The sequence below is a fragment of the Triticum aestivum genome, chromosome 5B, assembly GCF_018294505.1.
Source record: "Triticum aestivum cultivar Chinese Spring chromosome 5B, IWGSC CS RefSeq v2.1, whole genome shotgun sequence".
NCBI lineage: Eukaryota > Viridiplantae > Streptophyta > Magnoliopsida > Poales > Poaceae > Triticum > Triticum aestivum.
This window is the reverse complement of record NC_057807.1, coordinates 38,631,304-38,658,773: the sequence shown is the minus strand read 5'-3', so window position 1 is coordinate 38,658,773 and position 27,470 is coordinate 38,631,304. Positions and strand designations below refer to the sequence as shown.

The 27,470-nt window shown below is 49.0% G+C and overlaps 1 long non-coding RNA gene across 1 annotated transcript; it reads left to right on the top strand.

Annotated features, from left to right (window-relative positions):
* The first annotated feature begins 23,435 nt into the window (after positions 1-23,435).
* Positions 23,436-26,134, top strand: LOC123110272 (uncharacterized). The gene is made up of 3 exons (XR_006453245.1): positions 23,436-23,975; positions 24,490-24,556; positions 25,813-26,134. It is a non-coding gene; the product is annotated as an uncharacterized lncRNA (long non-coding RNA).
* Positions 26,135-27,470: the final 1,336 nt, after the last annotated feature.

Here is a 27,470-nt window from a genome sequence, read left to right as displayed (position 1 = left end):
AACTATGATCCGGACGGTGAAGCACATATGTTCGGCATCATAAACGGCGATATTCTATATGTGCCGACCGGACAAGAAGAAGATGATATCTCTTCTTATCTGAACCTTGGCGGTGAAGATGAAGGGCGCCGTCACCAAGATGATGCCGAACAAACATCGATAAACGACGATCTTCAAATGGAAGTAGCAACCACCTCCGGCGCCGAGGTATATATATACATTGAGCCTCTTGTGATACGAACTAACTGATTTGAATAAATATGTGTGTACTAACGCGCGCGACTCTCTTTCTTATTTTAGCCCTCGGCCGGATCGTCGAAACAATCGAGTAATTATTTTCATTCATTTGCGCTCTATATCGATCGGCCTATTTCGTTCATTTCCTAATATCAAGTAACTAATAACTCTCTTGTTCATTTAATTTTCTTTGCCTCGTAGGGTTTGGAGACGGTTCGTAGATACAAAGGTCGGTGAATTCAAAAAAGAGCTAGAATTCAAAAGGTCAAAGGCTAAGAATGGTGAGGATATTCAGCCAGTGGGGACCAATCTATGTGCATACTATGTCTGTGAGATGATCCGGAGATACACCTCTGAGCGGCGGGTTCCGAGTGATACCAATGCTCAGAGGAATAACCTCCGGATGATGTTTAGTCCAGAAGCTCGCTTCCGACCACTTCAAGAGGAACTAGCTGGATGGTTCAGGAGGGAAGTCCTCCATCCTAAAGGAGAACACCATTACGAGGACGTAGAACTTTATATGCATTAAATTATGTATGGAAACTTGTTCAAAATTGTATATGGTCATCCGATGATATTGAATATATATTGTATATTCCTCTTGAATTATTTTTGGTTCTAATTTCAAATTTGTTTGAAATTGTACATTCATATGCATGTATGTAGTACCGTAGAATATGTGAAACTCCTTCAAAATTAAAATAAAGCACAAAAGAAATAAAACAATACAAATTAAATAGAAAACAGGTTTGGGGGGGGGGCTAAAACCCTAAACCTGCGGCGGCCTTTAGTCGCGGTTGGCCAAAAGAACCGCGACTAAAGGTCCTCCGCCCCGACGGCCGCCTGGCGCCCACGTGGACGGGCCTTTCGTCGCGGTTCTTAAGCAACCGCGACTAAAGGGGGGGGGGGCTTTAATCGTGCCTGTTTGGTCGCGGTTGCGCAACCGCGACTAATGGCAGTTGCGAACCGCGACCAAAGGCCCTTTTTCCACCAGTGCTTGCATGCCGATCATATCTTTTGGGACTGAAAATTAAACAACAAATTAACAGTGCGTTGTTGTGATACTATAGCTCGTACTACTACTGTTGCTGCTGCTACCCTGTGTGTACTGTCCCTTGTTAGTTAACCAGCTGCTGCTGCACTTTCAGTTTCGTCAGATTCTAGTGTAGGTTAGTCTCTGTCAGTTTTGTCAGAGTTTATCGTTTTTCTTCAGTTTGCAGATAACCTGAGCTGCGACTCGGGCGTAGATTGGTTAGCCCGTTTAGCGGCCTTGATCTGATCGTGGGATGGCACGAGGGAGATGGTCATGGCCGCATCACGGGCGACGCGCGGGGAGCGTTGGGATGGCAGCGCTCATGACCCGTTCGCGCCCTGTTTTTTCGGTTTTCTGTTAGCTTCTGTAATGACTGAATAAGAAGGAAGAAGGGATTAGAAAAGCTGCAAGTTTTTACGCAGCACAAACATCTTCGTCTTCCTCTCTCTCGTGTGAGCTCGAGCGTCTTAGGTCTGACAAGTGGCATCAAGCCGCGTTGCTAGGGTCCTGTGATGGAAGGTGATGATGGCAAGAAGAAGGCGGGGGACGACGACGACGACGGCAGCAAAGGCTCGCCAAAGTCCACAGCCGGCCAAGGGCGCGAGCTGGCGGTGACGATCTGGCCATGCGCCTCACAGGACTGTGCGCACGCCTCGGCGAGCTCGGGGACGCGATCAATGACAAGCGCATGATCCAGAAGTGGCTGCGAATCGTGCCCAAGCGGTACTCGCAGCTCGCGGTCTCCATTGACAATCTGGTCGACCTGGACACGATACCGATCGAGGAGATCATCGGTCGTTTCAAGGCGGCCGAGGAGCGGTACGAGGTGGACGCCGAGGAGGAGGGCAGCAGCAAGCTCCTGTTCACTCTGGAGGAGTGGAACGCGCGGATGGGGCGCGGTGATCAAGGCGGGTCCTCCAGCGGGGCGGCCAACGGCGGCAAGAAAGGGCGCGGAAAGGGCCACGGCGACCGCGGGGTGGGTGCCGCCCGCTCTGGCGGCGGGAAGGCTGGACCCAAGCGCTCTGGCAACTGCTGCTACTGCGGTATTAGCGGCCACTGGGCTCGCGAGTGCCGCAGGAAGATGAAGGACGAGGGCGGCGGCGAGGCGCACCTTGCGGCAGCAGAGGATGAGGATCCGGCGCTCCTCATAGCGCAGGTAACGCCACTGCTCGACGAAGACGAACTGGACGCGCGAGGCGATCAACTCATGCATCTCCACGAGGAGGGCGCTGAGGTCAGCCTCGGGGCCGCCAGGGACACCAAGGAACCACTCTGGCATCTGGACACCGGCGCATGAAACCACATGACGGGCAACTCCACCGTCTTCTCGGAGCTGGACCGCCACATTGCCGGAACGGTGCGGTTCTGTGACGGCTCGGTGGTCGAGATCGAGGGGCGTGGAACCGTGGTCTTCGTCGCTCACGGAGGGCGTCACCGCGTGCTCTCAAAGGTATACTACATACCCCGCCTGCGTACCTCGATCATCTACGTCGGGCAGCTGGACGAGGCGGGCTGCACCGCTCTGGTGCGGAGCGGCATGATGGTGGTGCGTGACCGTCAAGAGAACGTCATCGCCAAGGTGGCCAGATCGAGGAATCGCCTCTATACCATCGAGCTGGAGATCACGCGGCCCGTGTGCTTGACGTCCATGGCCGGTGAGGACGCGTGGCACTGGCACGCGCGCTATGGCCACCTGAACTTCAACGCGCTCCAGAAGCTGGCTCGGGAAGGCATGGTGCATGGCATGCCCCTGGTCGAGCACGCCGATCAGGTCTGCGATAGCTGCCTTGTCGGCAAGCAGCGTCGTGCCCCGTTCCCCATGGAGGCGAACTACCGAGCCGACTATCGTCTGGATTTGGTCCACGGTGATCTGTGCGGCCCGATCTTGCCGCCGACGCATGGTGGGAAAAGGTACTTCCTGTTGCTCATGGATGACAAGTCACGCTACATGTGGATCGTGCTCCTGAGCAGGAAAGACGAGGCACCCACGGCGATCAAGCGTTGGCAGGCCGGGGTCGAGGTGGAGACCTCTATCAAGCTGCAGGCGCTCCGAACTGTCAGGGGCGGCGAGTTCACCTCAACAGAGTTCAGGGAGTACTGCACTGACCGTGGCGTACGCCGGCAGCTCATTGCCCCGTACTCGCCGCAGCAAAACGGCATTGTAGAGCACCGGAACCAGACAGTCGTCGGGACGGCTCGGTGTCTCCTGAAGGCGAAAGGAGTGCCGAACGAGTTCTGGGGGGAGGCGGTGACCACCGCCGTTCACCTGCTGAACTGCGCGCCCACGAAGGCGGTGCGCGGCATGACGCCGTATGAAGCCTGGCACGGCGACAAACCGGCGGTGAGCTACTTCCGCACGTTCGGGTGCGTCGCACACGCTAAGGTGACACGGCCGAGCCTCAAGAAGCTGGACGACCGCAGCCTGCGCACTGTTTTCATCGGGTACGAGCACGGACAGTCCAAGGCGTGGCGCGTCTACGACCCTATGGGCAAACGAGTGCACGTCACTCGCGACGCTGTCTTCGATGAATCGGCGTGCTGGGACTGGCAGACAGCGACTCCGGGGGAGGGCACTTTCGTCATCGAGTTTGCGCCCACAGTGGCCATGACGCAGCAGCCAGAGCAAGAATGGGCAACACCTGCGACCGCGGCGAGTCCAGACACGCCGGGGCACGCCCACACTCTGTCTGGGGGCGCGTCGCCCCGTCCGCAGTGTGCGGAGACACGCCAGTACACGCCCACACTCCCGAACTTGTGGTGTACAAGGGGAAGGGCGTGGGGGACGGCTACGTCTCACCTCCTCCTGGAGCCACACTGAACACTGTTTTGGGTACCCGTGAGGCGCCGCGTCGCTATCGGTCTTTCGACACCGTTCTCGAGCAAGCAGAGCCTGTGACCCTGGATCCAGCCGAGCTCCTCCTTGTGGCCGAAGAGGAGCCAAACACGTTCGAGGAGGCAGAGCCGCACGTAGCCTGGCGGGGCGGCCATGCTGGATGAGCTCCAGTCCATCGATGAGAACAAGATGTGGATGCTCGCCACACTCCCCGGCGGCAAGCAAGTCATTGGGCTCAAGTGGGTTTTCAAACCGAAGAAGAACTCTACCGACGAGGTCATCAAGCACAAGGCCAGGCTTGTCGCGAAGGTATATGCGCAGCGGGCGGGCGTGGACTACGACGAGGTGTTCGCTCCGGTCGCGCGGCTCGAGTCCGTGTGGCTACTGCTTGCAATCGCTGCACAGGCTGGCTGGGAGGTGCATCATCTGGACGTCAAATCCGCTTTCCTCAATGGAGAGCTGCAGGAGGAGGTATGCGTCGTGCAGCCGCCTGGTTTTGAGTGCCCTGGCGAGGAAGATAAGGTGCTCCGTCTATCCAAAGAGTTGTATGGGCTCTGTCAGGCGCCGCGCGCTTGGAACATCAAGCTGGACGACACGCTGGTGTCGCTCGGATTTCAGAAGGGCCCATCAGAGCACGCCGTGTACATGAGGTTCACTGGCGACGAGCGGCTGCTGCTTGGCGTCTACGTCGACGATCTTGTCGTCACCGGCTCAAGCATGGAGGCCATTGCACAGTTCAAGCATCAGATGCAGTCCGTCTTCTCCATGAGAGACCTCGGGCTGCTGAGCTACTACCTCGGCATCGAGGTGCACCAGGGGGACGACGCGATCACCCTCAAGCATGCAAGCTATGCGGCCAAGATCGTGGACAAGGCCGGACTGACGGGCTGCACTCCAGTTTAGATTCCAATGGAGCCACGGATGAAACTGAGCAAGGAGAGCTCTAACCCACCAGTGGACAGGAAACTCTACCGCAGCATTGTGGGTAGCCTTCGCTATCTGGTGCACTCGCAACCGGACATCTCCTACGCGGTTGGTTTCATCAGCAGGTTCATGGAAGAGCCCACGACAGAACACTGGGCGGCGGTGAAACAGGTGCTGAGGTACGTTGCAGGCACCCTGAAATTTGGGTGCAGATACAAGAAAGGAGAAGTGGAACCACAGCTGGTTGGGTACAGTGACGCAAACTTCGTCGGAGATGTTGATGACAGAAAGAGCACATCTGGGACTGTGTTCACCTTCGGGGGGAGCGCGATCAGTTAGCAATCCCAGAAGCAGAAGGTGGTCGCTCTTTCATCCTGCGAGGCCGAGTACATGGCGGCAACTGCAGCCGCGTGCCCTGCCGTCTGGCTCCGGCGAATGCTTGGCGATCTACTAGGTGATTCGAGAACTGCAACTCCACTTCTCATGGACAACAAGTCGCAATCCAACTCTGCAAGAACCCTGTCTTCCACGACAGGACCAAGCACATCGAGACGCGGTTTCATTTCACCCGCGAGTGCGTTCCAGATGGGAGGATCGCCGTCGACCACATCCACACCGGCGAGCAGCTGGCGGACATCATGACCAAGCCACTGCCTCGAGTGAAGTTTCAGGAGCTGCGGGCGAAGCTGGGCATGATCAACATCGGCAACTCATTAAGGGGCAGAGTGTTACTTAAACAGCTGTTGCCGCACTTTCAGTTTCGTCAGATTCTAGTGTAGGTTAGTCTTTGTCAGTTTCGTCAGAGTTTATCATTTTTCTTCAGTTTGCAAATAACCTGAGCTGCGACTCGGGCGTAGATTGGTTAGCTCGTTTAGCGGCCTTGATCTGATCGTGGGATGGCACGAGGGAGATGGTCATGGCCACATCACGGGCGACGCGCGGGGAGCGTTGGGATGGCAGCGCTCACGACCCGTTCGTGCCCTGTTTTTTTGGTTTTCTGTTAGCTTCTGTAACGACTGAATATGAAGGAAGAAAGGATCAGAAAAGCTGCAAGTTTTTACGCAGCACAAACATCTTCGTCTTCCTCTCTCTCGTGTGAGCTCGAGCGTGTTAGGTCTGACATCCCTGTGTGTCTTGGGTGGGCTTCACTCACTCCACACCATATCTAGCATGCAATTGCAAGCAAAGAAATTAGGCAATGGTCTTTGGCTCTCATCCCACACCATAATACTAGTTAATACTCCCTCTATAAATTTTTATAAGACTTTTTAGATCACTAGTGACCATCATTAGTGTTAGAGATATATTTGGGTTACTTGTATTTGGTAGTCTAGGATTTGTAATCCATCACCACCTTATCTCCAGGAGAGGCTTCTTGCCCTCCAAGTCGTGTACTCAATATATACCCGTCCTTGAGGATCAGTAATACACCCATCATATTCCAGCAGTCCATCTATCTTCCTTCTAACATGGTATCAGCCTTACCTCGATTCTAAACCCTAGCCGTCACCGCTTCTGCACCCACGCGCTGCCCCCAGGGCGGTCAGCCACCATCACCGTCGTCGGGGACCGTGTCGCCCGTAGCTAGGGTTCGTCCGCCAGTCATGTTGACCGGCTGCCCTAGAGAGTCTTTTTCCCGATACTTTGATTCGGATTTTTTCTCTCTCTCGCCGCTCACTTTGATAGGCATTTTCTTTTTGGTCTTCCGATCTATGCTTGATCGATTTGCGTCACCCGCCGCCGCCATCGACACCCACACGCCTCTACTCCGACACCAGTGCGACCGGCCGGCTTCTTCACCGACCCGGCAACCTCGCGCGACAGGCGGCCCCTCACGACCGTCGTCTGTGCGTCGGCCTGCCCGTCGATCTATGCCGACCGTCACCACCCTTCTCCAACCGGGACACCTGCATCGCCCCGACCTGGTGGCCTCGCGCCATGCGGCGGCCCATCATATCCGTCGTTCGCACACCGGCCCGCCCTTCGTTCTACGTCACGCCTGTACGGCTGCCCTGCAGATCGTCCTCGCCGGCTTCATCTCGGACTCTGCCACCACCCTGCCTTCACCGAGCGGCGTCCCCGACGTCGCGCGCAATCAGATTGATCACTCAACCGCCGCCAAGATCTGTCTCATCTACGTCGTGTGATCGACCAGCTGGCCCATCGGTTGCGCGCGCTACTGCAGGCCCCATGAAGACCGTCCTAAGTTTAGCGCACCCCTCTGCCGATCGAGCAACGGGCTGCCGTTGCGTCGCCCCACCGGGCTGCAGCGCCGCTGCCCCGTGGTTCTTCTTCCGGCTGCACCGACCCGCATGAACGGTGCGTCGCCCATTCGGGTCGTAGTGCCGCTGGTCGCGTTCCACCGCCGCCCTAAGGCTGTCCGCACCAGGCTGTCCCCCGTGGCTGCACCGGCCCTCGCGTCGCCGCTGCGTCGCCCCGTCAGGCCGTAGAGAGTGTGGCACGCCGTCCACTCCACCATATCGAGGCCGTCCCCGCGGTTGCACCGGCCCGCGCTCCGTCGTTGTGCTGTCCCTTCATGCTGTAGCATCGCGGCTTGCGGTCCCTGCTGCCGCCCTGAGGTCTTCCCGCCGTCGCCCTGACCTACTCGCCGCTGCTGTGTCGCCCTTCGGGCCGTAGCGCCGCGGCCCGTGGTCCACTCCGCCATCACCCCGCGTCAACCTCCCGTGGTATGCGTCGGGCCGTCTCCCTCAGCACGGGAACGCCACTGTCCGCACCGGTCTTCGTCATGCTATTGGGTTCTCCTCGCCTACTTTAAGCATCGCCGTCGCGATCCTAACTTAGCTGCCGCCGCCGCCAGGCCGCCGCCGCCGCTCTTCTTTGGCCGCCGTTGCTACCCCTGTAGCCGCTGCCATCCATCCACCTCCTTCGTCTTCGTCTAGCACCATCCCGTCGCCAGCATCGCCGTCATCTACCCCGACCACTTCGTCTATTCCGACCGCCGATGGCGACATCGGCCCCGCGCCGATTGGCGCCGCAACTGTCGTCGAATCCTTCTCTGGTGGCCTCTCCGACTTCTCTAACATGGGGTACAGCTTGTGCAGGTCCCAGTCTGCATGCCCGGTGCTGGCAACAACGATGCATGCCTTCGTCCACAACGTGTACCCGGGCCTGGCAAGCCCGATGCGGCGCTTCGTCAACTTTGTCTTAGTACGTCTATACATGCCCGGTGCTGGCAACACTAATGTGTGCCTTTGTCTAGGATGTGTCCCCGGGCTTGGCAACCCCGGCGCGACGCGTCGTCAACAATTTCTCCTTCCCGGCACACCACTACTTCGACACCACTGCGCCTATGACTAACTCGGTGCCTCCTTGCACCCGCGGCTCCACGGTGACTTCCTCGGCACCAGCCACCCTAACTCAACATCGACCACGACATTCTTCGAACGGCTACCTCGACCACGGCTACACCACACTACTAGGGAAAACGTTATACACAGAGGTATAGCAGTAGCGTTGGTCAAAACTCGGCGCTAGCGCTACTTAGTAGTAGCGCTTGTTGCAAAACCATGCTACAACCATTGTTTTAGCAGTAGCGCGTCTTCACAGAAAAGCGCTACTAGTAAAATTCCCTCACTAGTGCCGGTAAGCTAGGAATAGTAGTAGCGATTCTCCCAGAAGCACGCTACTGCTAAAAACATTGTAGCAGCGCGTTTTTGCTGTAGAGCGCTACTGCTATGAAAAAGAAAATAAATAGAAAAATAAGTAGAAAAGTAAATGAAAATGAAAGAAATAGAAAAAGGAGAAATGAAAAAAAGAAAATGTAAAGAAAACAAAAGGAAAAGAAAAATAAAACAGAAAGGGATAGCTGTAGCGCGTTTCTCTGGAACACGCTATAGCTATCTTAGCTATGGCGTGTTTCGGCAAAACTCGCTACTGCTAGTTTGACTCAAATACCGGCAGCCCGGGCTCAAAATTTCGCTAAGTCCTCCCCCCCTCTCTACTCCCCCCTGTCCCCCAACTGCTCTGTCGCCGCCGCCGCCCTACCGCCTTCGACCACACCGCCACCGCCCGAGGCCGCCTTCGACCACATCACCGCCGCCCTCCGCCTTCGACCACACCGCCGCTGCCCGAGGCCGCCCCCTCGACCTCACCGTCGCCTCCCTCGAGCTCACCACCGCCGCCCTCGACCTCACCGCCGCCGCGCGAGCCAGAGCCTGCCCTCGCCGCCGACCGTAAGGCTCTGCCTCTCCTGTCCCCTACCCTCCTCTCTCTCTCTCTCTCTGCTAGGGCGATTATATATATGTTGATACTATGTTTATGTTCATATGAACCCTAGGCGTTCATATGAACCCTAGATTTTTTAGGGCAGTAGGCATTTTATAGCATTTAGGAAAAATGATTAGCAATTCTTTTAGGAAATTAGTTAGGGCAATTTTTATGAAAATTCCTAAACAGTAATTTCATTTAACTTTAAACTAATAGATGGTATATAAATAATAGTAGCATTTAGATTTAAATTAACAGAGGCTATAAACAAAAAACACTTAGCTATAAAAAATATTTGGACTACGGACCTGAATTTGTTCCAAATTTCATTCAAATGAAATTTGAATTATTTGGACTATGGACCTGAATATTTTTGAAGAAATTGGGTGTAGGTACTAAGGTCTTGCTGTGGAAATTTTGGTGAGGTCAGAAGGGTTAGAGAAAATGTAGTTCCTAGACTTTTAGCTTTAGACAAAAAACAAAAGTATTTAGCTATAAATAAAAAACAGTAGCTATGGCATTTAGCTACAAAAACAAAACAGAATTGTTTTTCTTTTCAAAAAGTTGGTCAAACTAATTGTTGCTATGTAAACAAAAAACAAGATTGTTTTTATATGATATATGTCATTGATGTTCATTTGAATATGCATTATTGTTGATTATATCTTTTCATTGAAGTGGCCATGTTATATGCAAATTCCTCAATAGTGTTTGCTCATGTTATATCTTTTCATTGAAGTGGTTCGATTGTGCCCAAGTGGCTTTGTTGTTTCCAGGGAATGAAACTGACTGGCCTATGTTTTGCCGGAATGTTGATTCATTTCTGTTCCGGCAAATTTCAGGTTCTCGATTTGTCCACTTTTTAGCAAAGGTCATGCCGAAATTTTCCGTGTATTTCGGCATGACTTGTGCTACAAACTAGGACATGTCGAGTGCCCGGGATTTGCCGCACCAGGAAGGAGTCAACATTCCTGCAAAACAATAGGCCTTTTTTATGTCATTATTCATTTTATTAGGTCTAGAATTAATTGACTAGATTTAATCATAGGAAACATGGCTAGCAACAATGAAGGACAGGGTTCTGGTGATTGCGACGACGTCTACCGGGCGGCAGACGAATTTTTTAGCCTTACCGACGATCAACCGATGTTTTTGCTGGGCCCACCGGTGGCATCGAGGACTGAGACCGACACGCAGACCGGTGCTGAGACTGAGACCGGCGCTGAGACTCAGACCGGCATCGAGACCGGTGCTGAGACTGAGATCGGTGCTGCCTCGGGGAGCAGAGCCGGTGTAGAACCGAAAACAAAGAGGCAACGGCTTCCTAACAAACTCAGGACTACTAGACTAGTGGTCACGGAGGTGGACGACGACAATTTTGAGCCAAAGGCGCACGATGAAGCGCGCGCGTGCTACGGCAATCAAATAGGCTGCATCATACGGACAACCACCACCATCAACGATGAGAAACTACAGAAGGTAGAAAATATGAGGAGCTCCCTCCTAAAGAAGTTTCACCAGATATTCTTGTTCCCGGGCCGGAATGAGAAGGATTATGAAGATCCAGACGAGGACCCGGCAATGAAGAAGATAAACAAACACGCCATGACCAAGTTTAGTGACGCGTTGGCCGCCTGGAAAACTCGAGTGAAAGCAAAGATCATCGACAAGAAGGAACCCTACTCCGAGATTGTAAAGGATAATCCGACAATCACGGAAGAGAAGTTTCAAATATTCAAGGAGGCTTGCAAGGCTGAAGCTGCCAAAAAAAGTCTAAGTACATGAAGGGGCTTCAAGAGAGGAACATTGGGAGCCACCACCTCGAAAGCCGTGGTTACGATGGAAAGAGGTCCAAATGGGCCAACGAGGACACGGAAGCCGTGAGTCTGGGAATCCCAGACCCCTTGGCAGATTTCACCGTCCTGCAGGAGCGTGACATCCTGAGGGCCCGGCACCGTTGGGACCCAGTGAAGAAGGTTTATGAGACAACACTGGTCATTACGGAGTTCATGAGACTGCTGGTAATTTTAGTTTCTGCTCAATTCGACTGCACATGTTAGTCATATTTGTAAACGATCCTTGTGCCTTTTGCAGAGAGAGCAGCACCGGATTGCGGCCGAAAGCGACTCGCCGTCTGAGGCATTGGCGAGGCCCAAGTAGGACACTCCATTCAACCGGGCGTTGAACATATTGAAACGACAACCGGTGGATACTCGACCGTCGTATGGACGCGTGCACGGTGTCGGAGATGACGCCACGTGGAAGAAGTACTACCGTGAGACCACAGAAGAGAGAAAGGAAAGACAGATTTTAACTGAAGAAAACATCGACAAGAAAGTTGAGATTGCGGCTGAGAAGAAATCATCTTAGACAATTGCAACAGCGGTAGCTGCCGCCAAACAGGTGGTTGCAGATTTGTCTACTTCCTTGGTGACGGGCGTTTTCACTTGGACAAGGCAAAATCTAGAAAAAAATGCAGAGGACTTTCCCCTTGCTGACTTCTTGGGGAGCAACTCGACTAGCGTTGCACCAGCACCTGCTCCCTCACTGGCTCCCGCACCTGCTCCTGCACCGGCTCCCGCACCGACTCCTGCACCTGCTCCTGCATCGGCTCCCGCACTGGCTCCCGCAACTGCTCCCGCACCGACTCCCGCACCGGACTTGCTCGGTGGTGCCTCGTCTTTGGCTGAGCTCGACGCCCTCACGGTATCTGTCACACCGGCCCCCTTCAATATAAATGTATAATCTCCCGTTTTCGTTGCCTTTCGGATGTCTCACGTCACAGACTTTTCTTTGTAGGCCCAGGAAACCCTGTGCACCATATTGTACACCATCGGCGACCAAAAGGTGGACGTGGGGAAGGCGACGATAATGGAGCCGAAGGAACCATTGTTCCACAGCCGGCCGATCCCCCCGAACGTCTTCAAGGTTTCCGTGGCCAGTGTCAAACCGGGCCACGAGAATTTGCCTCCTCTAATACTAGTGGGGGATGACGACGAGACCCCGTGGCGGCTTGGTGATTGTTGCAATGGGTGGGTCCTGTTGTGGCCAAAGAGTCTGCTTCGTCTGGAGGCGGCCGGGAGCACACCCACGAGCACGCAGCCTCAGCAAGGTATGAACATCAACACCCCACCTACCCAATTAGCGTCGGGTGTCGGGTTGGGTGATAGAGGACGGGGTAAGGAGGAGGCTCCATTAGTCACTGATGACGTCGCCATGGATGAGGATGAGGATGACGATGGCGCTGAACAGTATGTCTATACTGGCGCCTCCTCAGGGTTTGAACGTCATGAGTCGGTGCCTGAATTACCGTCTCAACGTATTATGGACAACCTTCAGGTAGTAAAGAAGTCTAGGAAGAGAGCGAGGAAAGGAAAAAAAGCTGATTCTATGATCCAGCCGCCTCAGCAGCCTCGGCTTCAGGACCGTATAGATATCCCCAATGCGGATAAATGGCATATCCCCGGTCAACTAATCATACCTGCAACAGCGCTACGGTCCAGATTAGGTGATCTAAGGAGACTTCATGACGATTTGCTGTGGGTAGAGAAAGGCCTCATCGCCTCGAAAGATCCAGGATACCTACTCTACGTGGTTAACGTTCCGCGAGAAATGTCGAACGTCGACAGCTTCCCCGCGGATAAGTTCTTCCTTCGACTCGATTACATATTCGACATGTTTCACGTGAAGAAGCTGGATTTTACGTTTGTCCGCCTTTATGCCTTGCACATGAACTACATCATCAGGATTGATCAGATATCTCATATCTGTGTCGCTGACCCGTACTACATGCACGAGGGCTTCTTGAGAGTCTGCGCAAAGCACGATGAATACGCGTGGGATTACATGGTCAGTTTCATGCTCGCCAATAAGGACAAGGAGGCGATTCTCATGCCTTATCATCCCGTGTAAGTCATCCACCCTGCTATCCTTCCTTCGATTTCAATAATTCATTTGCACGGTGGAGGCTAATTAATTTGAGGTGTACTTATTTTGTGCAGTGGCGGGCGCGCCGTCCTCATCATCCTCTACCCACGATTCTCCCACGCTCTTTACTTGGACTCGTCGAAGAACATTCACAAAAAGGATTACACCCACATCAAAGATGTTCTCAATAGTGCTATGTTTTACTACCAAGCAAGGGGTGGAGAGGTTAGGGACAAGAAGAGAAGGGGCGGCAGGGTCACCTTCAGCCATAAGACCGACTTCTGCTGCATCCAGCAACCGAACGATTCTCTTAATGATGGATTCTATGTCCTACACCACATGCTGGAGTACAGACGGGATCACCAGAACCTACACATGTCACCTAGATCTGGCGATGTCCATATTGTGCAATGGGCAAAGGACATAGGAGATATCGAGGATCATCGACTTCGAGCTGACTTCTATAACATCCAGTGGGAACTTGCCCAAATCATCATGAAGGAGGTCGTCGAAAAAACAGGGATGTTCTACGGAGAAGGACAAATGTCGGGGGAAGACGTCCGAACATGGGTAGCATCTCAGCGTCTCGACATGAAGCCTTTCACTAAGCTTGGGGACTATCTCCCTGACATGGATGGATGGCATGACATGTTGGAGTGATTGTCGATATATGACAATGCATGTGTCCGTTTAGTCCATACTTTCTGTATGACAAAACTTTGAGTTATGCACGGCGAAACTTTATTTGTGATGTAATTAAACTGTCCTCCTCCTCGACTAGCGAAGATCACTCTAGTTAGGGCATTTTGGGTACGATGAACTTTGTTATTTATGCTTATGATATGTTGGTTCTATTTTTGCCAAGTCTGTCTCTTTCTGTTGCTCAACTATATATGTTGCATATCATCGACTCATGTGACGATGCAGGTGCATAGATCATAGATGGCAAAGAAGTGCTACGCCAGGAGTATATATACAACAAGTTGCCGGGGTGTCAGGCCCAGGTGTACCGGTTTCCGGTTTCCGAGCGACAGGCAGTAGTTAGTTTAGGTTCACGCTAATGCAAGAGAGGGATACGAACTCATGTACTCAAAGTGATAGCTCTTCTGGCGTATATCATTGTTTAGATGGATGACGATGTATTTGCAAGTAATCGAGACTTGTATCGCTATTTTCGAGATGATGACGAGAGACCACTTTGTATTGGATGATGATTATGATGATGACATGATTTGATGAGACTAATTGTATGTATATGCTATGTTTACATTTCTATGTGTATGATATGCTAAAGATTATTGTATAAAGCCTATTCAAATACAAAACAAATATACAGGAAAAAAACTAATAAAACTAGTAGTAGCGAGGGGGAAAATTTTAGCAGTAGCGCCGCCTTACCAGTAGCGCTTCCCTGTAAACAGCACTGCAGATAATATCAGCAGCGCCCTTTTCTAAAGAGCGCTACAACTATTCATGTATAGCAGTAGCATGGGACAAGAGGCGCTACTGCTATACATTAGCTGTAGCACCTTATTAGTAGCGCCGGTCCCTGCGCTACTAAGAGGCCTAAAACCCGCGCTGCTGCTAGGCTTTTCCCTAGTAGTGCCACCCTACGCTCTCGGCTACCTCGACCACGGCTACACCATCCTACGCTCTTGGCTACCTCAAAATTGGCACAAAGGGTTATCGTCCGCTTGAGCAACTCGTCGGCTTCCCCTACTGTCAATGCGTTCGCGACGTGGCACCATCCACGACGCTCCCGCTGTGACTGCGGGGGGATATCACCCCATCGGCCGCTAATCTCTCCAATCTGACCATCCGCGACACTCCTATTATCTGCGACGCTACCGCTACGACTGCGGGGGGATGTTAGAGATATATTTGTGTTACTTGTATTTGGTAGTGTAGGATTTGTAATCCGTCTCCTACCTTATCTCCAGGAGAGGCTTCTTGCCCTCCAAGTCTTGTACTCAATATATACTCGCCCTCGAGGCTCAATAATACATCCATCATATTCCACCAATCCCTCTCCCTCCCTTCTATCAATTAGTGGTCTAAAAAGTCATATAAAAGTTTATGAATTGTTGTCATCTTTGACGCAGTTGCATTTGATCTTTTTCTCTATATGACCAGATATCATTTATATGCTTATTTATCCAGCTTTGGTAAAATTCACCGAGTGATCACTAGTAGAAAAGGGGTCAACGGTCCAGGCCAGTTCAGCCCATTAGTCCCGGTTCAATCCAGAACCGGGACCCATGGGGGCATTGGACCCGGTTCGTGAGCCCCGGGGGCCGGCCGGGCCACGTGGGCCATTGGTCCCGGTTCGTCTGGACCTTTTGGTCCCGGTTGGTGGGACGAACCGGGACCAATGGTCCTCGCTCCTGGCCCACAACCATTGGTCCCGGTTGGTGGCTTGAACCGGGACCAAAGGCTGCCCTTTAGTCCCAGTTCATGCCACGAACCGGGACCAATTAATTGCCTATATGTACCCCTCGCCCGCGAGCAGAGCACTCCCACTGCTCTGTTTTTCCTGGCCAGCGAGGAGAGAGCTTTGTGGTGCTCTAGCTCACCTCCAATGCACACGAGGTGTTTGATGGAATGCCTGAGCCACACTACTTAAGCTTTCTCCTCTTCAAGCTCGACCTCCAAGCTCCATTTTCCTCAATATTTGTCTAGGTTTAGCGGCCCGTCACGTCCCGTCCCTGTCTTCACCGCCGTCGATCGCCCGCGCTGATCTCGTCGCCGGCACCACCGTGGTGAGCCTCTTGTTCTTATCTTCTTTCTAAAAGGAAAAAAAAATTCTTACTTGTATGTTTATATAGATACTTGTATAATTTTCTTACTTTTATTATTGCATCTTATACAGTGCGATGGTTTTGGTATCCGCCCCCATCGGCCCTCATCCTATCTATGATTCGGATGTGTTATATATTATCTTTTCATAACTATTGGTTCATTTATTGTTTATGACAATTATGCCGACCAACGTGACATAGATTTTATTTATCTAGGAGGTTGTTGAACCGGAAATTCCAACCGACCCTATTGTCGAGAGGTTATATTTAGTTGAAGAAGAAAACAATTTCTTGAAGGAAAAAATTAGAAAAAGTGAGGAGGAGAAGATGATATTGGAGTTGCATGTTGCGGATGTCGTCGATGATCACAAGATCAAGATGGATGCAATGCGCTTGAAGATTAGAAAGATTAGAAAATATGCCATTCATACCGAGGCTTGGTATCATTATGCCGTTGGATCAGTTGTTACATTGGTTGCGATTATGATCGCATTTGTTTTCGCATAGAAATGTTTTACATAGTTTCAGTGTATGGTTTAATTAATTGAGATGCTCTGCAGACCTTTATGTTGTTAGATGAGACGTATGTATGTACTTTGGTTTTAATGTGATGATGAACTTCTATTAATTTGGTCACTTAATTATCTATTCATGATGTTCTGTAATGATTTTTGACACACTTAATTATATATAATGCATGCAGATAAACCAGCAATGAATGTACGGTTCAAGACACACCTCCGAGTACATTAAGGGCGTGCATGATTTTCTCGAAGTGGCTGAGGAAAACAAGCAGAATGGTTTTATGTGTTGTCCATGCCCTATATGTGGGAATACGAAGTCTTACTCTGACCGGAAAATCCTTCACACCCACCTGCTTTACAAGGGTTTCATGCCACACTATAATGTTTGGACGAGGCACGGAGAAATAGGGGTTATGATGGAAGACGACGAAGAAGAAGAGTACGATGACAACTATGTGCCCCCTGAATACGGTGATGCTACTAAAGATCAAGAGGAACCAGACGATGTGCACGATGATGCTGCAACAGGCGAAGCTGCTGAAGATCAAGAGGAACCAGACGATGTGCCCGATGATGATGATCTCCGCCGGGTCATTGTCGATGCAAGGACGCAATGCGAAAGTCAAAAGGAGAAGCTGAAGTTCGATCGCATGTTAGAGGACCACAAAAAAGGGTTGTACCCCAATTGCAAAGATGGCAACACAAAGCTCGGTACCATACTGGAATTGCTGCAGTGGAAGGCAGAGAATGCTGTGCCTGACAAAGGATTTGAGAAGCTACTGAAAATATTGATGAAGAAGCTTACAAAGGATAACGAATTGCTCGACAGTACATACGCAGCAAAGAAGGTTGTATGTCCTCTAGGATTGGAGGTGCAGAAGATACATGCATGCCCTAATGACTGCATCCTCTACCACGGTGCGTACAAGGATCTGAACGCATGCCCGGTATGCAGTGCATTACGGTATAAGATCAGACGAGATGACCCTGGTAATGTTGACGGCGAGCCCCCCAGGAAGAGGGTTCCTGCGAAGGTGATGTGGTATGCTCCTATAATACCATGGTTGAAACGTCTGTTCAGAAACGGAGAGCATGCCAAGTTGATGCGATGGCACAGTGAGGACAGTAAGAAAGACGGGAAGTTGAGAGCACCCGCTGACGGGTCGCAGTGGTGAAAAATCGAGAGAAATTACTGGGATGAGTTTCCAAGTGACCCAAGGAACATATGGTTTGCTTTAAGTGCAGATGGCATTAATTCTTTCGGGGAGAAGAGCAGCAACACAACACCTGGCCCGTGACTCTATGTATGTATAACCTTCCTCCTTGGATGTGGATGAAGCGCAAGTTCATTATGATGCCAGTTCTCATCCAAGGCCCTAAGCAACCCGGCAACGACATTGATGTGTACCTAAGGCCATTAGTTGAAGAACTTTTACAACTGTGGATGGATACGGTGTACGTACGTGGGATGAGCACAAACAGGAGGAATTTGACCTAAAGGCGTTGCTGTTCGTGACTATCAACGATTGGCCCGCTCTCAGTGACCTTTCAGGACAAACAAACAAGGGATACCACACATGCACACAGTGTTTACTTGACACCGATAGTATATACCTGGGAAGCTGCAGGAAGAATGTGTACCTGGGCCATCGTCGATTTCTTCCGACCAACCATCAATGTCGAAAGAAAGGCAAGCATTTCAAAGGCGAGGCAGATCACCAGAAGAAGCCCGCCATGCGTACCGGTGATCACGTACTTGCTATGGTCAATGATTTACACGTAATCTTTGGAAAGGGTCCCGGCGCACTAGCTATTCCGAATGACGCTGAGGGACATGCACCCATGTGGAAGAAGAAATCTATATTTTGGTACCTACCCTACTGGAAAGACCTAGAGGTCCACTCTTCAATTGACGTGATGCATGTGACGAAGAACCTTTGCGTGAACCTGCTAGGCTTCTTGGGCGTGTATGGAAAGACAAAAGATACAGCTGAGGCACTGGTGGACCTGCAACGTTTGCACGAAAAAGACGGCATTGCCTCCAAAGCAGTATGAAGGTCCTGCCAGCTATGCTCATACCAAAGAAGAGAAGGAAATCTAGTATGAAGGTCCTGACTGTCTTCTCGTCGAATATAAAGGGAATAATAAATATGGCAGAGAAAAAGTTTCAGAACCTAAAGTCTCATGACTGCCACGTGGTTATGACGCAACTGCTTCTGGTTGCATTGAGGGGGCTTCTACCGGAAAACGTCCGATTAGCCATTGTGAAGCTATGTGCATTCCTCAATGCAATCTCTCAGAAGGTGATCGATCCAGAAATCATACCAAGGCTAAGGAGTGATGTGGTGCAATGTCTTGTCAGTTTCGAGCTGGTGTTCCCACCATCCTTGTTCAATATCATGACGCATGTCCTAGTTCATCTAGTTGACGAGATTGTCATTCTGGGCCCCGTATTTTTACACAATATGTACCCCTTTGAGAGGTTCATGGGAGTCCTAAATAAATATGTCCATAACCGTGCTAGGCCAGAAGGAAGCATCTCCATGGGCCATCAAACAGAGGATGTCATCGGGTTTTGTGTTGACTTCATTCCTGGCCTTAAGAAGATAGGTCTCCCTAAATCGCGGTATGAGGGGAGACTGACTGGAAAAGGCACGCTTGGAAGGGACTCAATAATATGCAGGGATGAATATTCTTGGTCTCAAGCACACTACACAGTTCTACAGAACTCTACCTTTGTGACACCGTATGTCGATGAACACAAGAACAGTCTGCACTCCAAACACCCGGAGCAGTGCGACGACTGGATTACATGTGAACACATCAGGACTTTCAGCAGTTGGTTGGAAACAAGTCTCAGAGGTGACAACACTGTTTGTGATGAGCTGTACTTGTTGTCTAGGGGACCATCTTCGACTGTTACGATTTGGAAAGGATACGAGATAAATGGGAATACATTTTACACGATTGACCAAGATCAAAAGAGCACCAACCAAAACAGCGGTGTCCGCTTTGATGCAACAACCGAGAGGGGAAAGGACACATATTATGGTTACATAGTGGACATATGGGAACTTGACTACGGACATGATTTTAAGGTCCCTTTGTTTAAGTGCAAATGGGTCAATCTGTCAGGAAGCGGGGTACATGTAGACCCACAGTACGGAATGACAACAGTGGATCTAAAAAATCTTGGGTACACTGACGAACCGTTCTTCCTAGCCAATGATGTGGCACAGGTTATCTATGTGAAGGACATGTCTACCAGACCGAGAAAAAGAAAAGATAAGGAAGCGAATACATCATACGATGAGCCAAAGCGCCACATAGTTCTTTCAGGAAAAATGGACATCATGGGAGTGGAGGGCAAGACAGACATGCCTGAAGATTATGAAAAGTTTCATGAAATTCCTCCCTTCAAAGTCAAGGCTGACCCCAGCATCCTGATAAACGATGAAGATTATCCATGGTTACGGTGCAATAAGCAAATGACACAAGCGAAGAAAAAGTGAAGACTTTCTCCCGCAACTATTATGATGATACCGTGCCAACTTTGTAACAGACGAGTATGATACCATTGTCCGTTTTGTACATGCACATGCTATGTGGGTGAATTTATGATACCATGCCAACTTTCAACTTTTTCAGAGTTCATTTGAAAACTAATGGCATTAACAGAAAGTTTATAATTTTCCTAAAACTAAAAGAAAAAAAGAATTAAAAAATAGAGCAAAAAACAAAACAAAATAAATAATGCAGAAAACAAAACAAAAAAACAGGAAAAAAATAAAAATAGCAACAATAAGTATTTTGTTGTAAGTAGAAACAAAATAAAATAAATAAAGCAAGAAAGAAAACAAAAAAAGTCTTTTCAAATTTGAAAACTAATGGCACTAACAGAAAGTTTATAATTTTTCTAAAACTAAAAGAAAAAAAGAATTAAAAAATAAAGCAAAAAACAAAAGAAAATAAATAATACAAAAAACAATAAAAAACTGGAAAAAACAAAAAAAAACTGCCACCTATTGGGCCACCACGGCCTGAATATGACTAGAAACCCAACCTGGGCCATGATTTAGGCCCGCAGAAGGCCCAATAGGCCCACAACAGTATAGTGTGAGATTAGTCCCGAAAGCCTGCAGTTGAAAGGAGCTCAAGAGGGTGGGCACAACAACGCTTATAAACCACTCTCGAGTCCTCTCAACTAGCGAGGTGGGACTGAACTTTCTCCGCGCTGCGGGGAGCACAGGCCCCGGTTGGTAGCACCAACCGGGACTAAAGGGTAGCATTGGTACCGGTTCGTGGCACCAACCGGGACCAATGCCCCCCCTTTAGTCCCGGTTGGTGCCACCAACCGGGACCAAAGGCCGCCACTTCCCGCCCTTTGGGCTGCTGAAAAGAGGCCTTTGGTCCCGGTTGTTGGCACCAACCGGGACTAAAGGGGTGCATTAGTCCCGGTTGGTTTCACGAACCGGGACTAATGCTCTTGCTATATATACAACACTTAGCAGTTTCGACCAAATCCCCCACTTCTCCCCCGACGCCCCTGCTCCTCCTCGTCGCCGTCGCCGCCCGACGCCCCTGCTCCACCTTGCCGTCGCCGCTGCCACCGACACCGTCAGGCTGCTCGCCTTCGCCATCGCCGCCGCCACCGACGCCGTCAGGCTACTCGCCTTCGCTGTTGCCGCCGCCCCCTGTGAGCACAGCCTGCTCCCGCGCCCCTGCGCGGCCGCCGCGCCGCCGCCCCTGCCCTGCGCGGCCGGCCCGTGTCGCCCCTATCCTGCACGGTCGCCGCGCCGGCGCCCCTGCCCTGCACGATCAGCGCGCCGCCGCCCCTGCCCTGCGTGGCCGCCGCGCGCCGCCACGCCTCCCCTGCCCTGCATTTTCCATAGCTTTTTTCATAGCATTTTTTTGTTTTTTTGTGTATATGTGTTTGTATGTGTATATATGTGTACATGTTCATAGTATTTTTTTCATAAGTGTATTTCTTTTGTTCATTGCATTTTTTTCATATATATAATGTATATATGTATGTGGTAGCTATATATATGATGGATGGAGGTGGCTATGTATGTATGAATATAATGTTCATAGCATTTTTCTGTTTATATATGTTTTTTCATATATGTATTAATTTTTTATTTAAGTTGTTAGTAGATATCGATTTTAGGTTAGTGCATTTTAGGTTAGTGTAGAGGAGAAAGGAAAATAAGGAAATGGAAGAAAAGAGGAAGAAGGAAGAAGAAGAAGAAAAAGAAGGAGAGGAAAAGGAAAATAATAAGAAGAAGAAAGCAGAAGAAGAGGAGAGGAAGAAGAGGAGAAATAAATAAGAAGAGGAAAAAAGAAGAAAAAGAAGAGGAGAAGAAGAAAGGAATATATGAGAAGAAGAAAAAATAGAAACATTCTATTTTTTCTTCTTCTCATATATTCCTTTCTTCTTCTCCTCTTCTTTTTCTTCTTTTTTCCTCTTCTTTTCTATTTTTTCTTCTTCTCCTCTATTCCTTTCTTCTTCTCCTCTTCTTTTTCTTCTTTTTCCCTCTTCTTATTTATTTCTCCTCTTCTTCCTCTCCTCTTCTTCTCCTTTCTTCCTCTTCTTATTTTCTTTTTCCTCTCCTTCTTTTTCTTCTTCTTCGATCTCCTTCTTCCTTCTTCCTATTTTCTTCCTTTTCCTTATTTTCCTTTCTCGAGGGAGAAGAAGAAAGAGAAGAGGAGAAGAAGAAGAAAGGAATAGAGGAGAAAGAAGAAACTTCAACACGAGGGAGGGGGGGGTACCGATACCCCCTCCCCGATAACATTATTTTCCCATGTATGTGTATGTCATGTCGTTGTCGATATAACCCCCTCCCGGATAACTTCGACATGAGGGGCGGTCGATATATATACCCCCTCTCGACCGTGATAACTTATACCACAGCAGTACCCCCCTCGGCCCTCTCGCTCAACCAAAACTCTCGAGGACACCCAAACCCTAGAGAGAAAACGATGTTGGTCTCCTACCCCCTCCCGCCGCGCCCCTACCCGAAAAATTAACTCTCTCGAGGCCACCCAAATTTACCAAGTTAAAAGAGCGTTGTCGTCGAGGCCACACCAAACCCTTGAAGCGTTGTGTCGAGGCCACCCCAAACCCTAGAGAAGCAGCGTCGAGGCCACTAACATGATTCCTTATTGTGATTAGCTAGCTAGTTCTACGTTTGCCACTAATATATATCCATCTGTACCATGTTTGAATAATAATTGACATGATGTAAATATTTGCAGAAACTATGGTGCACTCCCGAGACGAAGCAACAGAAGCGATGTTGGGGGACATAATCGCACAAGGAAGTGATGTCGTTGTCTCAACGACACCGATGGTCAGGAAGGACTGGGTGAAGAAGAGGGCTATGTTCATGATGGCTCCGGCCCATTAATGCCGGTACAAGAAGAGGGATACACTACAAGAAATCTGTTAATCCATGATGGATTTCTGATGACGTTCCTGAAAACCATCACGAAAACTGTCATGGATCAGCAAGAGGCGGACGGCCGTCAAAGCGGTATCCCCTTCATGACGGACATCAAGGAGCGTCAAGAAAACTGTCATCGATCGACTAGCTTGGCCTCACTTTTTTCTTTGTTTATCACAATCCACACGGTCACGGGTGGCTCTTTTTGATGTGTCGTACATGTTTTTTATTTGGCTCACATGTTTGTCGGATGATTTATATAAAAAATAAAAGGAAAGCAGGAAAGAAAGGGTGCACTTGAATTTGGGTGGCGCAAGGAAGGCGCGCGAGAGGAAAGGAGGGAGGACGCGCCTAGAATTCCATTAGCGCGTGCGGTGGTAAAATTTCGAGCCCACCAAAGCCCATCTGAACCATTCACGGTATAAGACCTAACCCGAAGCTCTGTCTTTCTCCCTCATCTCTTCCTCCCTCCGCCGCCGCCCCCATCCCCAATCTCCTGTCCCTCCTCCGCCGCCCCCATCCCCAATCCCCTCCTCTCCCTCCTCCGCATCTGTTGGTCGCTCCTTTCACCACCCCTTCCCCCACCTCCCGGCTGAGCCCTTTCTCTACCCCGGCCTCTCCCGTACTTCCTTCGCTCACATTCGCAGTGGCACCTCTGCGTCCTCAACCCTATGCTCTACCTTTCCCGCTGACCCTCACTCTGCCCCATCCTCCCTGACGGTATCTGATCCGAAACATGTGTTGTAGATTAAGCGAGTTCGATGGCGGCAACAAGGAGCGATGACAACGGCGTCTTGGGTGCGCTAGATCCGGCATGGATTTCAACATCGACAGTAGCCTTGCGGAGCAGAGCAGCTGTGTGATGGCCGGTATACCGCGACGACTCGCTGGAGGCCGCAGCGAACTCTAGTGGCCACTCGCCCCTTGTTACCAGCTCAACGCGTTCGACTGGAGGCAGAGCAATACTGTCAACAAGGTAAGTACCAGGGCAGCTGCGGTGAGTGTGCACAGCGGCAGATATGCATGGTGAGCTTATCCCCTTCCACACCAACTTGTGATTTTGTTCTTCCATCGCTGATATGTGTATGCAGACGCTGGATCTAAATTTTAGAACCTGCTAATTTTATATTCCTTGATTTTTTGCACGCATGGTTATTGCTAGCTTAACACAAAACCTTCTGATGTTTCTGTAGTAGCATGCATTGAATTGATGTACTGGTGGTTGGTTGAGTGTCCGTACGTGATAGATCTGTGTTTGAGTAATGATCTAGACCACAAACTTAAGTTGCCGGATATATCTGCGTATACAGAAGCTTCTCATGTATGCATGTTAATGTCAACTAGCTGTGGTATATACTAGTGATTTTACCTGATTGTGCCAAAATTTGCATCATAGAGGTGTCTTTGATTTATTTTCAACTGATGGTGGTTGGTCATCATGCAAGCCAGCCCTTCTCTGTTATTTTGTAGAAATATGTGTCTTTGATTTACTGTCAACTGAATGTGAGTGTTATGCATATGTGTTTTTGTTTCATTTCAGCTGAGCGTGAAGTTTGTGAAATTTGTTTGAGGGCCATCCTGTCAAGTCCATCATGAAGAAAGGGAAGGTAATGCGCCACCACCCGCTGTACCTTGTTCCTTCTTAGTTCTGTTTCAGTTAGTAAATTAAGATGCTTGGGGTGACATAGTTCTTTAAGGATTAGTTTCAATGTGGACTGCTCTATAGTTCCAGTGCAAGAATTAATTTAGATCGGTGGGAGTAACACTTTTTCCTCTACAAATATTGTATTATACTGTTTTCAGGACTACAGAAATTCTGTAGTTATTGTCTGCTACAAGAACCAGGAAAGATATGGGTAACTTGATATGGTACTTGACAGTCTACACAACAATATTTATGTCAAAAAATAGAAGTCAGAACTGGAGAACAAAATAAACTAAAATACACATGATAGTACAATATGTACCTTAAAATTCGCCAAAGAGGAGTTATGAAGGCCACATGACTGGCTCCCACTGTCCCAATAGCAAATCGTGGTGGTTTTAAGCTTTTTTTTATGGAAACAAAAGGCATAGGTCTTTTCTTCCATTGATTTCTTTTTTGCGTATGATCGACTAGAAAAATACAAAATAAGTGTATCAAACACTAAAATATAAAATAAGTGTATCAAACACTAAAATATAAAATAAGCGTATCATCGGCAAGCAAGTGTTATGTACCATTGTCAGTGCTTTGAGATGAACTATAAACACTCAGTTTCATGTGTCTGTGTGGTGGATATTGTTTCATAGTCATACAATTTTTTGGCTGATTTATGTCCTCTACTGCTGCAGTACTTGGGAGTTCCGTGATGTGTATTTTGTTGCTTTATCACTTATAGGTCAACTTCATTACATTTTCAGTTCACACACATTTATTTTGATTAATTTTAAGCAACCAATGTTCATTCTTGTTTTATAGTACATACTTTGTTATTCTCTTTTATAGGCATTGCAAGATTTAAGAATTTTTGACATGTAAATCATTTTTTTATGTTTGTTCTATTTCTATAATCTTTCCTATATACAAATCTGTAGTGTTGTAACTATGAGTATGATTAGGTCCCATGCTACTTGTTGCCACTTGTTGTTTCTTTTCACACATTTAATTAAATTTGTTGCACTATGCACCCTGGGAGTGAAAAAATATAGAATGTAATAACATGTACTCCCTCCATAAAGAAATATAAGAGCGTTTAGATAACTAAAGTAGTAGTGATCTAAACACTCTTATATTTCTTTACAGAGGGAGTACTAAGCTACTTCTAGTTTACCTACTTCCTCTAATATTTTATGAAGTGAAAAAATTTTCATCATCTGGCAGCTATTGATTTATGGGAGCATTTTCAGCAACAAAGACTTGTGTTTTTACGACTTCGGTCTGGACGGGCGGATCTGTGGCTAGAAAAGCGGATTGATGGGGGCGGTGTTGGCTGTAGAGTAGCATAGTGTTCTCCAAAACATGCTTGTAAACTTGATGTTTTCTGGGTATTTTGTTTTTAGTCCTGTAGTGGTTTATTTTTGGTTGTGTTTGTGTAATTTTATTTTTTAATGACATGACCATATATTTTTTGTAAAATTCTTATTCGCTTAAAGTTTCAATGGATGCAGAGAAATGATAGATGACTTAATTTTTTGGACTGAAATTAATGGGCCTTAGATGAAATTAATGCACTTATATTCTAATTGGGTTGATTACTATATGGGCCACTACTCTTACATCTAGCTGAAATTTAGTGGGCCAAAATTTAAATGGGCTGAGCATTACATGGGCCGCCATGTCAGATCCATGTCACATGTTGACATGGCAGAGAAGTTAACGATGTTATGAGCATGTCCGTTAAGTTCCATCCATGACAGACAAGATTCGTCATGGAGTGTAGAGTGATTAGATTATGACGCGATATACATGACGGATTTTAAGTCCGTCATGCATGCCCTACCATGACAGTTTTGTGAAGGTCTGTGACGGATTGAGTCCGTCATGTATTAGCAGGATTCTTGTAGTGATATGTTCATGATGGCTCCGGTGACCCAATGGAGGTACAAGGAGACCGTGCTGACTGCTCCGGTGACCTAACTGAGTCCGGCCGGGTATATATATATTAGTTAAGCCCATGCTGACTAGTTAATTGATGCATCCATTGTTTTGGTATATGTACACATATTAATTAACTCCTGTCTTTCTTCCTTTTTCTAGCCCTCCGGATCGAGCACAACTTCGGTAAGGAAACGAGGCCCGAAGAAAAAGTTGAGCTCGGATGAAAGGTTTGAGATCATAGAAATCGCGCCTGACGGCGAACTGATTGAACCCATCCGGACAAAGAACGCATTTTCTGCTCAGTGCAGGGTTCTTGTTAGGGACAAGATCCCGATCAGCATCCAGCAATGGTATAAGCCTAAGGAGGAAGACCCTGAGGTGTCTTATGTCAATGATATGCAGAAAGATGATCTTTGGACTCAGCTGAAGGAAAATTTCACCCTACCGCCAGAGGAGGATCCGGAGAAGCCAGTTAAAGAGCAATTAATCAAGTCTTGTGCTCTTAAGAAGATGGCAACCCTATTCAGGAGGTGGAGGAAAGAGCTGAACAAGTTTGTCGACAAAGAAGAGACACCATAATTCATCGGCAAATATGAGAAGATCAAAGATCACTGGCCCGCATTTGTGGCTCACAAGACATCGGAAAAGAGTAAGAAGATGTCGGCGACAAACAAGCAAAATGCTGCGAAGAAGCAGTTTCACCATCGCACGGGGTCAGGTGGCTACCTCAAAGCCCGGCCTAAGTGGTCCAAGGCTGAGAATGATCTGCTTGATAAAGGTATCGAACCAGAGACAATGAACTGGCCAGACCGTTGCCGGACTTGGTTCTTCGGGGCTGGCGGAACCTTGGACCCTGTATTAGGGAAGTGCCATTGGACGGATGAACAACTGAAAATACCAGTCAAGAGGCTTCGGCACTATATCAATGCAGCGCAGCAAGG